Raw genomic sequence first — 13,631 nt, 5'->3', positions numbered from 1 at the left:
CCACGGGCGGCAGTGGAGGCCAAGTCATTGGGTGTATTTAAGGCAGAGATTGATAGGTATCTGAGTAGCCAGGGTATCAAAGGTTATGGTGAGAAGGCGGGGGAGTGGGACTAAATGGGAGAATGGATCAGCTCATGATAAAATGGCGGAGCAGACATGATGGGCCGAATGGCTGATTTCTGCTCCTTTGTCTTATGTTTGAGTACTGTTGGGGGGAGATGGCCTACCTGGGGGAAGCAACAGTGGCTACACCTCTGGCACAGAGTCTGACCCTGTGGCTCAGAAGGGTAGGGAAAGGAAGAGGATGGCAGTAGTGATAGGGGACTCTATAGTTAGGGGGTCAGACAGGCGATTCTGTGGATGCAGGAAAGACACTCGGATGGTAGTTGCCTCCCTGGTGCCAGGGTCTGGGATGTTTCTGATTGTGTCCATGATATTCTGAAGTGGGAAGGTGAATAGCCAGAGGTCGTGGTACATATTGGTACCAACGACATAGGTAGGAAAAGGGAGGGGGTCCTGAAAACAGACTACAGGGAGTTAGGAAGGAAGTTGAGAAGTAGGACCTCAAAGGTAGTAATCTCAGGATTACTGCCTGTGCCACGTGACAGTGAGTATAGGAATAGAGTGAGGTGGAGGATAAATGCGTGGCTGAGGGATTGGAGCAGGGGGCAGGGATTCAGATTTCTGGATCATTGGGACCTCTTTTGGGGCAGGAGTGACCTGTACAAAAAGGATGGAATCTGAGGGGGACCAATATCCTGGCAGGGAGGTTTGCTAAGGCTAATCTGGGGAGAGATTAAACTAGAATTGCTGGTTGGGGGGGGGGGAACCGAACTTAAGAGACTGGGGAAGAGGCGGATGGCTCACATTTTGAGAAGGCTTGGAGACAGTGCAAAAGGGAAGACAGACAGGTGATAGAGAAGGGATATGCTCAGACGGATGGTTTGAGATGTGTCTATTGTAATGCAAGAAGCATCATGAACAAAGTGGATGAGCTTAGAGCATGGATTAGTACTTGGAGCTATGATGTTGTGGCTTGGATGGTTCAGGGGCAGGAATGGTTACTCAGAGAGCCAGGCTTTAGATGTTTCAGAAAGGACAGGGAGGGAGGCAAAAGAGGTGGGGGCATGGCACTGTTGATCAGAGATGGTGTCACGGCTGCAGAAAAGGAGGAAGCCATGGAGGGATGTCTACTGAGTCTCTGTGGATGAAAGTTAGAAACAGGAAGGAGTCAATGACTCTACTGGGTGTGTTTTTTATAGACCACCCAATAGTAACAGGGAATTCGAGGAACAGATAGGAAGACAGATTCTGGAAAGGTATAATAATAACAGGGTTGTCGTGGTGGGAGATTTTAATTTCCCAAATATCGACTGGCATCTCCCTAGAGCAAGGGGTTTAGATGGAGTGGAGTTTGTTTGGTGTGTTCAGGAAGGTTTCCTGACACAATATGTAATTAAGCCAACTAAAGGAGAGGTTGTACTTGATCTGGTATTGGGAAATGAACCTGGTTAAGGTGTCAGATCTCTCAGTGGGAGAGCATTTTGGAGATGGTGATCACAATTTCTAGTGGCATTCATTTCTAGAGGTATAGAATATGAGAGCAGGGATGTGATGTTGAGGCTCTATAAGGCACCCGTGAGACCACACTTGGAGTATTGTGTGCAGTTTTGGGCTCCTTATTTTAGAAAGGATATACTGACATTGGAGAGGGTTCAGAGAAGATTTACGAGAATGATTCCAGGAATGAAAGGGTTACCGTATGAGGAATGTCTGGCAGCTCTTGGGCTGTATTCCTTGGAGTTCAGGAGAAAGAGGGGGGATCTCATAGAAACATTCTGAATGTTAAAAGACCCGAACAGATTAGATATGACAAAGTTATTTCCCATGGTAGGGGAGTCCAGGGCAAGACAGCATGACTTCAGGATTGAAGGACATCCATTTAGAACAGAGATGCAGAGAAATTACTTTATTCAGACGGTGGTAAATCTGCGGAATTTGGCCACGAGCGGCTGTGGAGGCCAAGTCACTGGGTGCATTTAAGGCAGAGATAGATAGGTTCTTGATTAGCCAGGGCATCAAAGGGTATGGGGAGAAGGCAGGGGAGTGAGGATGGCTGGAAGAATTGGATCAGCCCATGACTGAATGGTGGAGCAGACTCAATGGGCCGAATGGCCTACTTCAGCTCCTATATCTTATGGTCTTAATTCTATCTACTTTACCATAGCATTGGAGAGGGATAGGAACAAACAAGTTAGGAAAGCATTTAATTGGAGTAAGGGGAAATATGAAGCAATCAGGCAGGAACTTGAAAGCATAAATTGGTAACAGATGTTCTCAGAATCAGATTTATCATCAGCGGCATGTGACGTGAAATTTGTTTACTTAGCAGCAGCAGTTCAATGCAATAGATAATCTAGCAGAGAGAAAAAAAATAAAATAAAACAATAATAAATAAACAAGTAAATCAATTACATATATTGAATAGATTATTAAAAAATGTGTAAAAACAGAAATACTGTATATTAAAAAAAAGTGAGGTAGTGTCCAAAGCTTCAATGTCCATTCAGGAATCGGGTGGCAGAGGGGAAGAAGCTGTTCCTGAATCGCTGAGTGTGTGCCTTCAGGCTTCTGTACCTTCTGCCTGATGGTAACAGTGAGAAAAGGGCATGTATTACGTGCTGCCTTTCTGAGACACCGCTCCCTAAAGATGTCCTGGGTACTTTGTAGGCTAGTACCCAAGATTGAGCTGACTAGATTTACAACCTTCTGCAGCTTCTTTCAGTCCTGTGCAGTAGCCCCTCCATACCAGACAGTGATGCAGAAATGTATGGCTGAAATGTGGCAAACGTTCAGGGGATATTTGCGTGGCGTTCTGCATAGGTATGTTCCAATGAGACAGGGAAAGGATGGTTGGGTACAGGGACCGTGGTGTACAAAGGCTGTTGAAAACCTCATCAAGAAGAAAAGCTTATGCGAGGTTCAAAATACTAGGTAATGACAGAGATCTGGAAGATTATAAGGCTAGCAAGAAGGAGTCTGGGAATGAAATTAAGAGAGCCAGAAGGGGCCATGAGAAGGCCTTGGCGAGCAGGAGTAAAGAAAACCCCAAGCTATTCTACTAGTATCTGAAGACCAAGAGGGTAAGACATGAAAGAATCAGACACATCAAGTGCGACAGTGGGAAAGTGTGTATGGAACCGGAGGAGATAGCAGATGTACTTAATGAATACTTTGCTTCAGTATTCACTATGGAAAAGGATCTTGGTGATTGTAGGGATGACTTACAGCAGATTGAAAAGCTTGAGCATCTAAACATTAAGAAAGAGGATGTGACTAAACACGTTGATGAAGGTAGAGCAGCAGATAGAGACATAGAAAATAGGTGCAGGAGTAGGCCATTCGGCCCTTCGAGCCTGCACCACCATTCAGTACGATCATGGCTGATCATCCAACTCAGAACCCTGTACCTGCCTTCTCTCCATACCCCCGATCCCTTTAGCCACAAGGGCCTTATCTAACTCCCTCTTAAATATAGCCAATGAACTGGCCTCAACTGTTTCCTGTGGCAGAGAATTCCACAGATTCACCACTCTCTGTGTGAAGAAGTTTTTCCTCATCTCGGTCCTAAAAGGCTTCCCCTTTATCCTCAAACTGTGACCCCTCTTTCTGGACTTCCCCAACATCGGGAACAATCTTCCTGCATCTAGCCTGTCCAATCCCTTCAGGATTTTATACGTTTCAATAAGATCCCCCCTCAATCTTCTAAATTCCAGAGAGTATAAGCCTAGTCGATCTAGTCCTTCATCATATGAAAGTCCTGCCATCCCAGGAATCAATCTGGTGAACCTTCTTTGTACTCCCTCTATGGCAAGAATGTCTTTCCTCAGATTAGGGGACCAAAACTGCACACAATACTCCAGATGTGGTCTCACTAAGGACTTATACAACTGCAGTACTACCTCCCTGCTCCTGTACTCGAATCCTCTTGCTATGAATGCCAGCATACCATTCGCCTTTTTCACCGCCTGCTGTACCTGCATGCCCACTTTCAATGACTGGTGTATAATGACACCCAGATCTCGTTGCACGTCTCCTTCTCCTAATTGGCCACCATTCAGATAATAATCTGTTTTCCTGTTCTTGCCACCAAAGTGGATAACCTCACATTTATCCACATTAAATTGCATCTGCCATGAATTTGCCCACTCACCTAACCTATCCAAGTCACCCTGCATCCTCCTTAGCGTCCTCTTCACAGCTAACACTACTGCCCAGCTTCGTGTCATCCGCAAACTTGGAGATGCTGAATTTAATTCCCTCGTCTAAGTCATTAATATATATTGTAAACAACTGGGGTCCCAGCACTGAGCCTTGCGGTACCCCACTAGTCACCGCCTGCCATTCTGAAAAGGTCCCGTTTATTCCCACTCTTTGTTTCCTGTCTGCCAACCAATTCTCTATCCACATCAATACCATACCCCCAAGTATACACTAAATGTAGTGTATATGGATTTCAGCAAGGCATTTGATAAGGTACCCCATGCATGGCAGATGGAGTTCAACCCAAAAAAGTGTGAAGTGGTTCATTTTGGTAGGTCAAATAAGATGGCAGAATATAGTATTAATGGTAAGACACTTGGCAGTGTGGAGGATCAGAGGGATCTTGGGGTCTGAGTCCATAGGGCACTCAAAGCTGCTGTACAGGTTGACTCTGTGGTTAAGAAAGCATATGGTGTATTGGCCTTCATCAATCGTGGGATTGAATTTAGGAGCAGGGAGGTAATGTTACAGCTATATAGGACCCTGGTCAGACCCCACTTGGAGTACTGTGCTCAGTTCTGGTCGCCTCACTACAGGAAGGATGTGGAAACCATAGAAAGGGTGCAGAGGAGATTTACAAGGATGTTGCCTGGATTGGGGAGCATGCCTTATGAGAATAGGTTGAGTGAACTCAGCCTTTTTTCCTTGGAGCGACAGAGGATGAGAGGTGACCTGATAGAGGTGTATAAGATGATGAGAGGCATTGATCGTGTGGATAGACAGAAGCTTTTTCCCAGGGCTGAAATGGTTGCCATAAGAGGACACAGGTTTAAGGTGCTGGGGAGTAGATACAGAGGAGATGTCAGAGGTAAGTTTTTTTACGCAGAGAGTGGTGAGTGCGTGGAATGGGCTACCAGTGACGGTGGTGGAGGCAGATACAATGGGGTCTTTTAAGAGACTTTTGGATAGGTACATGGAGCTTAGAAAAATAGAGGGTTATGGATAACCCTAGGTAATTTCTAAAGTAAGTACATGTTTGGCACAGCACTGTGGGCCGAAGGGCCTGTATAGCACTGTGGGCCGAAGGGCCTGTATAGCACTGTAGGTTTTTGTATATTTTCATAACTCAAGGGAGGCACAGTCAGTCTGGGTACTCCATACAGTGTGAAACTTAACAGGAGGCAGAGTACTCGATTGACTTTTACTGGGTCAGCATCTGTGTGGTTGAGGTACACTGGGAACACACTGCACTCCATAGATACAGCTGGAGCAAAGCCCAAATCTTACTGAAGCATCATTGAAAGCATCCTATTCAGATGCATCATTGCTGGGCGTGGCAAGTGTTCAAGGCCGCAAGGAATCGCTGAGCTGTGAACACAGCCCAATCTATCACAAAACCCAACCTCCCCTCTACTAAGTCTGATGACATTTCCCACTGCTTCAGGAAAACGGCCAACGTAATCAAGGACCTGTACACCCCCACCCTCTTCACAATTGGGCAGAAGATACAAAAGCCTGAAAGAACAAGGACAGCTTCCGTCCCACAGTTATCAGACTCTTGAATGGACCTCTCAAACACTAAAAGGTGAACTCTTGATCTCCAAATCTACCTTATTGGGGCCTGTGCCTTCCTGTAGTGCACTCTCTGTGTAAATGTAACACTAGACACTGTATCTTTTTGTTTGTTGCTGGTTTGATGTACCTCTACATGGAATGATCAGTCTGGATGGCAGGCAAAACAAATGCTTTTCACTGCAGCTTGCTACAGTAACCCAACACCTCAGCAGGATGAGGAGGTTGACTACACAGATGGGATGGATTGGTGTCTGACCATGTGCACAAGTGTGCTGGCAATCTCACTAGACTTTGCTCAGAAGATATAGGAGTCCAAGCAGGACATTCAGCCCATCACGTCTACTGAGCTATTCACTCAATGCCCTTTCTGTCCTCTTCCCAACCTTATTCTTCTGCCTTTGCCCCATAACCCTTGACCCCTTACCAATCTGGAACCTATCAATCTCGACTGTACATATACCCACTGACTTGTCTCCACCACTCTTTGTGGCAATGAACTCCACAGACTCAACACCCCCTGGCTGAAGTAATTCCTCCTCTTCTCTATTCTAAAGGGACTTCCCTCTATTTCTTATTGAATGGTGGAGCAGGATCGATGGGCCAGATGGCCTGCTCCTGCTCCATTCTGAGGTTGTGCCCTCTGGTCCCAGCGAGTCCTCCATGGATATTGCGTCCTAGTTGTCTAGATACGCAACCTGGGCAGAATGATATGGAGAGCAAGCTGTGGCCCAGGTAGCAAGCTCCACATATCTGATGAACCCAAAGGAGTGGCAGAGACCGATACAGTTTGCTACCAACAGCGTCACAGGAGATGCCAGTCAGTGTTAATCTCAACACAGGACCGTTCTAGAGACTCCAGCTCCAGATTTTTCATCAGGGTTTATGCCCGAAAGCTTTCCACGTGAATGGGTATTACCGCAAGGTCAAGAGTTTTCCTTCTCCTAGATGAGCTAGCACCATGGCTGACAAGCTCCACCTGTCTGAAGCGACTAGTTTTAAGGTGCCAGTGACCTGCCTTTGCCTCTTCTCCTGTAAGTAAAAACAGTTCCTCCGGGCTTCGTAGCTAAGCTACACGTGAAGGCCAGGAGCTGGACTTGGTTGTCAGAGGCTATTTGGCTCTGGTCCTAGACTCCTCTCCATGTCCACAATATTTGTCATGTTTTCAGAACTGAATATTTAACAAGTGAATAGCACGAGAAGTCATCAGAGAAATTGATTCAAATATGACCTGGGTCAGGGCTCAATATTAACCTGACAAAGGCACCATAAGGGACAACTACCCCATTATTTTAACAGCAGATAATAGGAACCCAGCTCTCACTTGGCACCATCATCTACAACTCGCAGTTTAAATCACTATCCTCAACACCAACGCTTCACGACCTGACACAATCGCTTTATATGTAAAAACCCTCCAGATCTCCACAGCCATCTCACAAAGAATTTTGGCTGCTGCATTTTCTGACCACTGAGAGAAATCCAAGCCTTAAACATCATCAGACACTTGAACAACATTAGCACTTCTACCTCAAGCACCACTAGCAAGTTAAAGTTAAAATGCTGGAACAGTTACCTTCTGCTCTTGGGCACAATGCGCTCAGGTCAGGAACAGACCCAACCGTAACCTTTGGAACGCGGGAGTGCACCGGAACACCTGGAGGAAACACATACCATCAGAGACACTAGAGATTCCACAGAAGCTGGAAATGCAGAGCAAGACACACAAAATGCTGGAGGAACTCAGCAGGTCAGGCAGCCTCTATGGCAATGAATGACCAGGATCTTGGCCTGAAACACTGACTGTTCATTCCCCGCGACCGATGCTGCACTATTGTTCCTTTTACCAAAATGCATTATCATACATTTCCCAGCACTGTAATCCATCTGCCACTTTTTGCCCATTCTTCCAATTTGTCTAAGTCCTACTGCAATCACATTGCTTCCTCAGCACTACCTACCCCTCCACCTATCTTCATATCATCCACAAACTTTGCCACAAAGCCATCAATTCCATTATCTAAATCATTGACAAACAATGTGAAAAGTAGCGGTCCCAATACTGACCCCTGAGGACCATATTTTGGGGAACTTTGAAATGGTGCCTTGTATTCCTATTGAAGATATCAAGTTCAAGTTTAACTGTCATTCAACCATACCACATACAAACGTTTGTAAATTCAGACAAACAGCACTCCTCCGGGGCCAAACTTTCCCAACCACCGAGGTTAGGCTAACTGGCCTATAATTGATGGCATGAACATTGATTTCTCAAACTTCCAGTAATGCCCTCCACTCCTCCCTCTCCTTCACCACTTCCCATCCCCTTTTCCTTCTCACCTTATCTCCTTTCTGCCCATTGTCTCCCTCTGGTGCTTCCCTTCCCACCTTTTCTTTCTCCCATGGCCTTCTGTCCTCTCCTATCAGACTCCCCCTTCTCCAGCCCTGTATCTCCTTCACCAATCAACTTCCCAGCTCATTACTTCCCCCTTCCCCCTTCAGGTTTCACTTATCACCTTGTGTTTCTCTCTCCCCTCCCCCACCTTTTAAACCTACTCCATCTTTTTTTCTCCAGTCCTGCCAAAGGACTGAAACGTCGACTGTACTTTTTTCCACAGATGCTGCCTGGCCTGCTGAGTTCCTCCAGCATTTTGTACGTTTTGCTTAGATTTCCAGTATCTGCAGGTTTTCTCCTTTGTGGCCTATAATCTTCTTTCTTTTGCCTTCCTTTCTTAAAGAATGGAGTGACATTTATAGTCTTCCAGTCCTCCAGGACCATATCAGAATCAAACAATTCTTGAAGATCATGACCAGTGCATCCGTTATCTCTTCAGCAACCTCTCTCAGGACTCTGGGATGTAGTCCATCTGGTCCAGGTGACTTATCCACCTTAAAACCTTTCAGTTTGCCTTGCACATTTTCCTTTGTAATAGCAATGGCACTCACTCCTGCTCCCTGACACTCATGGATCTCCGGCACACTGCTAGTGTCTTCCATAGTGAAGACTGAAACAAAGTACTTATTAAGTTCATCTGCCATTTCTTTGTTCCCCATTACTGCCTCACCAACATCACTTTCCAGTGGTCCAATATCAACTCTCACCTCCATTTCACTCTTTCTATAACTGAGAAAACTTTTAGCATCCTGCTATATAATTATTGACTACTCTGCCCTCATGTTTCATCTTTTCCCTTATAGCTACTTCAGTTGCCTTTTTGTTGAACTTTTAAAACCTCCTAATCATCCAACTTTCCAGTCACTTTTGCTACCTTATATGCCCTTTCCTTGGCTTTTATCCAGTCCTTAACTTCCCTTGTCAGCCACGGTTGACTACCCCTGACATTTGCAAACAACTTCTTCCGTGGGACATATTATGATCACTGCCTCCTAAGAGTTCCTTTGCATTAAACTCCCGAATAAAATCTGGGTTATTAAACAATACCCAATCTAAGATAGCCTTTCCCCAAGTAGGCTCAAGCACAAGCTGCTCTAAAAAGCCATCCCGTAGGCATTCAACAAATTCCCTTTCTTGCAATCCGACACGAACCTGATTTTCCCAATTCCCTTGCATATTGAAGTTCCCCATACAATTGTATCATTACCTTTATTACATGCGCTTTCCAGCTCCCTTTGGAATCTGAACCCCACATTTTGGCTACTATTTGGAGGCTTGTATATGACTCCCATAATGGTTTTTTTTTATCCTTGCAGTTTCTCAGTAAAGGAGCCCCAGGTCCCACACCACCAGGTTCAGGAACAGTTATTACCCCTCAACCATCAGGCTCCTGAAACAGTGTGGCTAACTTCACTCACCATTACTCTGAACTAAGACCTACAGACTCTTGTTCCCAATATTATGTTTTATTTGCAGTTTGTCTTCTTTTGTACGTTGGTTGTTTGTCTGTCTCATTACTTAATAGTTTTTCATAAATTGTTGTATTTCCTCCCCCTACAAAATACCTTTCAGAAAATGAATCACAAGGTTGTATATGGTAGCAGATACACACTGTGATAAATTTGCTTTGAACTTTGATCCCCTCACTTAATCCCCTGCAATCTATCAGTTCCACCCTAATTTCCCAACCACCCACTCACACTGGCCAACCTACCAACCAGCACACCTTTGGGGTGTGGGACGAAACAAGGACACCGGGGAAAACCGGCAGTCAGAGGGAGAACATGCAAACTCCACAGAGACGGTTGGCAGGGAACCTGCATCAATGGAGCTGCCAGGTGGTAGCTCGAACCACTGCTTTATTGCGCCAATCATCTCTAAGCATTCAATGTAAAATATCATAATCAGTGGAGAGTGGTGTGCTGCAGGGGTCGGTTCTGGGCTCGCAACTGTTCACGATATACATTAACAATCTGGAGGCAGGGACCAAGTGTAGTGCATCTAAGTTTGCTGATGACACTAAATTGAGTGGAAAAGCAAATTGTACAGAGGATACGCAGAGTCTACAGAGAGATATAGATAGGATAAGTGAGTGGGCAAAGGTCTGGCAGATGGAGTACAATGTTGGTAAATGTGAGATCGTCCACTTTGGAAGGAATAATAGAAGAGCAGATTATTATTTAAATGGTGAAATGTGCATGAATCGCAAAAAAGTTGATTTGCAGGTGCAATGGGCTATCAAGAGAGCAAATGGAATGTTGGCCTTCATTGCTAGAGGGATTGAATTCAAGAGCAGGGAGGTCATGCTGCAACTGTACAGGGTACTGGTGAGGCCACACCTGGAGTAATGTGTGCAGTTCTGGTCTCCTTACTTGAGGAAGGATATACTGGCTTTAGAGGCAGTGCAGAGGAGGTTCACCAGGTTGACTCGAGTTGAGGGGATTAGACTATGAGGAGAGATTGAGTTGCCTGGGACTGTACTCACTGGAATTCAGGAGAATGAGAGGAGATCTTGTAGAAACATATAAAATTATGAAAGGGTTAGATAAGATAGAGGCAGGAAAGTTGTTTCCACTGGTAAGTAAGACTAGAACGAGGAGGCATAGCCTCAAGGTTCGGGGGAGTACCTCAAGATTCAGGGGAGTAGATTTAGGACGGAGATGAGGAGGAACTGCTTTTCCCAGAGAGTGGTGAATCTGTGGAATTCTCTGCCCAATGAGGTAATGGAGGCTACCTCAGTAAATATATTTAAAACAAGGTTGGATAGATTTTTGCATAGTAGGGGAATTAAGGGTTATGGGGAAAAGGCAGTGAGGTGGAGATGAGTCCATGGTCAAATCAGCCATGATCTTATTGAATGGCAGGGCAGGCTTGATGGCCGACTCCTGCTCCCATTTCTTATGTTCTTATGTGTGAAATGATAGTCAATTACCCAAGTGTCAACGACGATCTGTGTCGATCTTATTCCAGTTCTTTTTGGACCCACCAACGTTTTCCTGCCGATGTCACTGTTTAAATAATAGTATTGAGATAGGAAAAAGTGGTTATTAGAAATTAATCTTCACAGCAAAGAATATAAATTGCAAGAAACCAAGTTTTCAGGGCCATTATCATCATCCAGTCTTTAGATTTCCTAACGGTTTGAGGGAATTAAGGTCGGGGTGGCATGGTAGTGTTCTGGTTAGCGCTAGCTTCCCAGGTTCAATTCCCACCGCTGTCTGCAAGGAATTTGTACATTCTCCCCGTGACCATGTGGCCTTTCTCTAGATGCTCCTGTTTCTTCCTGCGTTCCAACAAAGTACCAGTCTTTAATTAGCCTCATTTTTAGGGAATCCTGTGTGATTACAATATATTGCTGACAGTGCAAACCAACAACAGTAGAATTACTGACCCAAAATATAACTTTTTTTTTCTCCAGAGACATGGTCTGATCTGTTGTGTCTTTCCAGCATTTCCAGTTTTTATTTCAGCAGGTTCTATTTCTGTTCCAGCAGCTGAACGAATGGCCTGTGGTTCCAGAGGGTCAACGCTGCATAGCCGAGGTGGGGTCAGAGTTAGGGAGTCAAGCATGTGATTTGAAAGCAAGCATGAACATTTTAAACTTGAGTCACTGCAGAATCAGAACCCAATGTAGGTCAGTAAGGATTCTGGGTGAACGTGAGTGAATTTACCCCCAATACAAGGTAGGATTCACAATAACGCACTTCTTAAAGAAACCAGAGTTAACTTTATTTATCAAAACCCCTCAAAAAGTAGGTTAGCATTAAGTATTATAATAATTTATAGCACAGAACAATAATAGACCAATCGCAGGTGAGGATTAGCATTAGGTATTATACTATTTTATTGCGTGGAATTGGCTTATTAATCAAATAGACCAATTCCACGAGGGTTCGGATTAGTACTAGGTATTGAATACTTTCTCATGCCACACTGTCAGGATCAAGTATTCCCAGATATGGGGCAGCACATTTGGGAGTGAAGTTCTCTCTCGATTGGCCCAACACTGGTCCCACGGCCCAACCACAGCGTCGCACCAGCGGAACAGCATCCAATTTCTCAAAATATTTCCATTGGTTTTGCGAATTAAAAACGAGTCTTCTGCGAAAGGAAACCTGACGAGACTATGGGATGTGGGGTGGCTGCTCCCTCTCGGGCCTCCTGTACCTGCAGGCATATTCCATGGCATCAATTTTACCCGCCCCCTCCGAAAAGGGTTTTCCGCTGGACTCCAAAGCCCCAGCTACTCCCCACCCGAACAGTGGATGCACGGGCTGCTGATACAGGCGGCGCATTGAGAGCAAAAGGCGTAAAGACAGAAAGGTTGCGGAGAAACATCATTGCAAAAATGTGCATCCTACAAACACAGGCCAGGGACAGCAGCGTTATAAGAAGGAGTAGCAGGCCAGGTTTGGAGAGTATGCAGTGGTGAAGGGGTATGCATCGCTCGGTTTGCGGTGGAAGAGGTACCTGCGAGCCGAGCCGCCGGGGGCTACAGCCGCTGCTCCGGTCCCGTTGAGCCCGCGGCCAGACCCAGCCTCCAGAGGACGACGCAACGTTCCACCGACTTCCGCCCGAGCCCGTCAATCAACCGGCAAAAGTCCCGCCTTCACTGCGTCTCTCATTGGCCGCTGTTCCTCCTTTTCCCCCGTGGCCTATCGCCTGTCCTCACTGCTGGACCTCCGATGTGTGATTGATGGGATAGGCTGTCAATCATAGAAGGATCTGTTTTCAATGAAGACAGAGTTTGTATGCGATCGCCTGTTGCTGGTCATGTTTCATTTTGCTATATCCATTCAGTGCATTGCAAATGTTGTAGAGGATGGGGAAATACAGACTTAATTTTAAAGTTTTCTATTTCTATCTTTTGCGTGGCGGCCTATGCACATGCGCGGATTGCTCGGCCCTCTGGCGGTGCAAGCGCGCGTCTCCTGGTGCGAGCAGGCTGCATCCTCGTGAAAGCTGAAGCGTTCTTAAGATGAAGTGCTGGCAGGAGATATGAGGACTCTCATTGTCAATTTTCTAAGTGACTTGGAAAGGTGGGTTAGTAAATTTGCAGATGACACGAATTGTACCGAGCAGGATCAATGTGTACAGCACCGGACGATTGTGACCAAACACGAGAAAATCTGCAGATGCTGGAAATTCGAGCAACACACACAAATTGCTGGAGGAACTCCGCAGGCCAGGCAGCGTCTGTGGGGAAAAAAGTACAGTCGACGTTTCGGGCCGAGACCCTTATCTTCCAGGTGCCTTGTTACATTTCATACCATTCTCACTGCTACTGATATCAGACCAACTGGATTACAGTTGTTGTTTCCTCTCTTTCTTCCCACCCCGTCTGTTTTCTCACTCTCTCTGTCTCTCTCTCTCACTCACACTTCACTCTTGCTCTCTCTTC

At 45.6% G+C, this 13,631-nt stretch overlaps 1 protein-coding gene across 4 annotated transcripts in view; it reads right to left on the bottom strand.

Annotated features, from left to right (window-relative positions):
* The window catches only part of LOC134340753 (platelet-activating factor acetylhydrolase IB subunit alpha2-like), a 28,980-nt gene extending 16,145 nt beyond the window's left edge, over window positions 1-12,835 (bottom strand). Inside the window, exons 1-4 of one of the 4 annotated variants that reach the window (XM_063038234.1) lie at window positions 12,701-12,806; window positions 11,622-11,759; window positions 11,163-11,238; window positions 7,412-7,492 (exon numbers count right to left, since the gene is read on the bottom strand). The gene's annotated coding sequence lies outside the window, so the exon portion shown is untranslated. Of the gene's footprint in view, window positions 1-7,411; window positions 7,493-11,162; window positions 11,239-11,621; window positions 11,760-12,700 lie in introns of all 4 variants that reach the window. The other 3 variants (XM_063038233.1, XM_063038235.1, XM_063038232.1) reach the window with 3 other exon arrangements.
* Window positions 12,836-13,631: the final 796 nt, after the last annotated feature.

This window comes from Mobula hypostoma, chromosome X2 (assembly GCF_963921235.1).
Source record: "Mobula hypostoma chromosome X2, sMobHyp1.1, whole genome shotgun sequence".
Classification (NCBI taxonomy): domain Eukaryota; kingdom Metazoa; phylum Chordata; class Chondrichthyes; order Myliobatiformes; family Myliobatidae; genus Mobula; species Mobula hypostoma.
The sequence above is the reverse complement of the archived record's forward strand: the minus strand, read 5'-3'. Positions and strand labels throughout refer to the sequence as shown.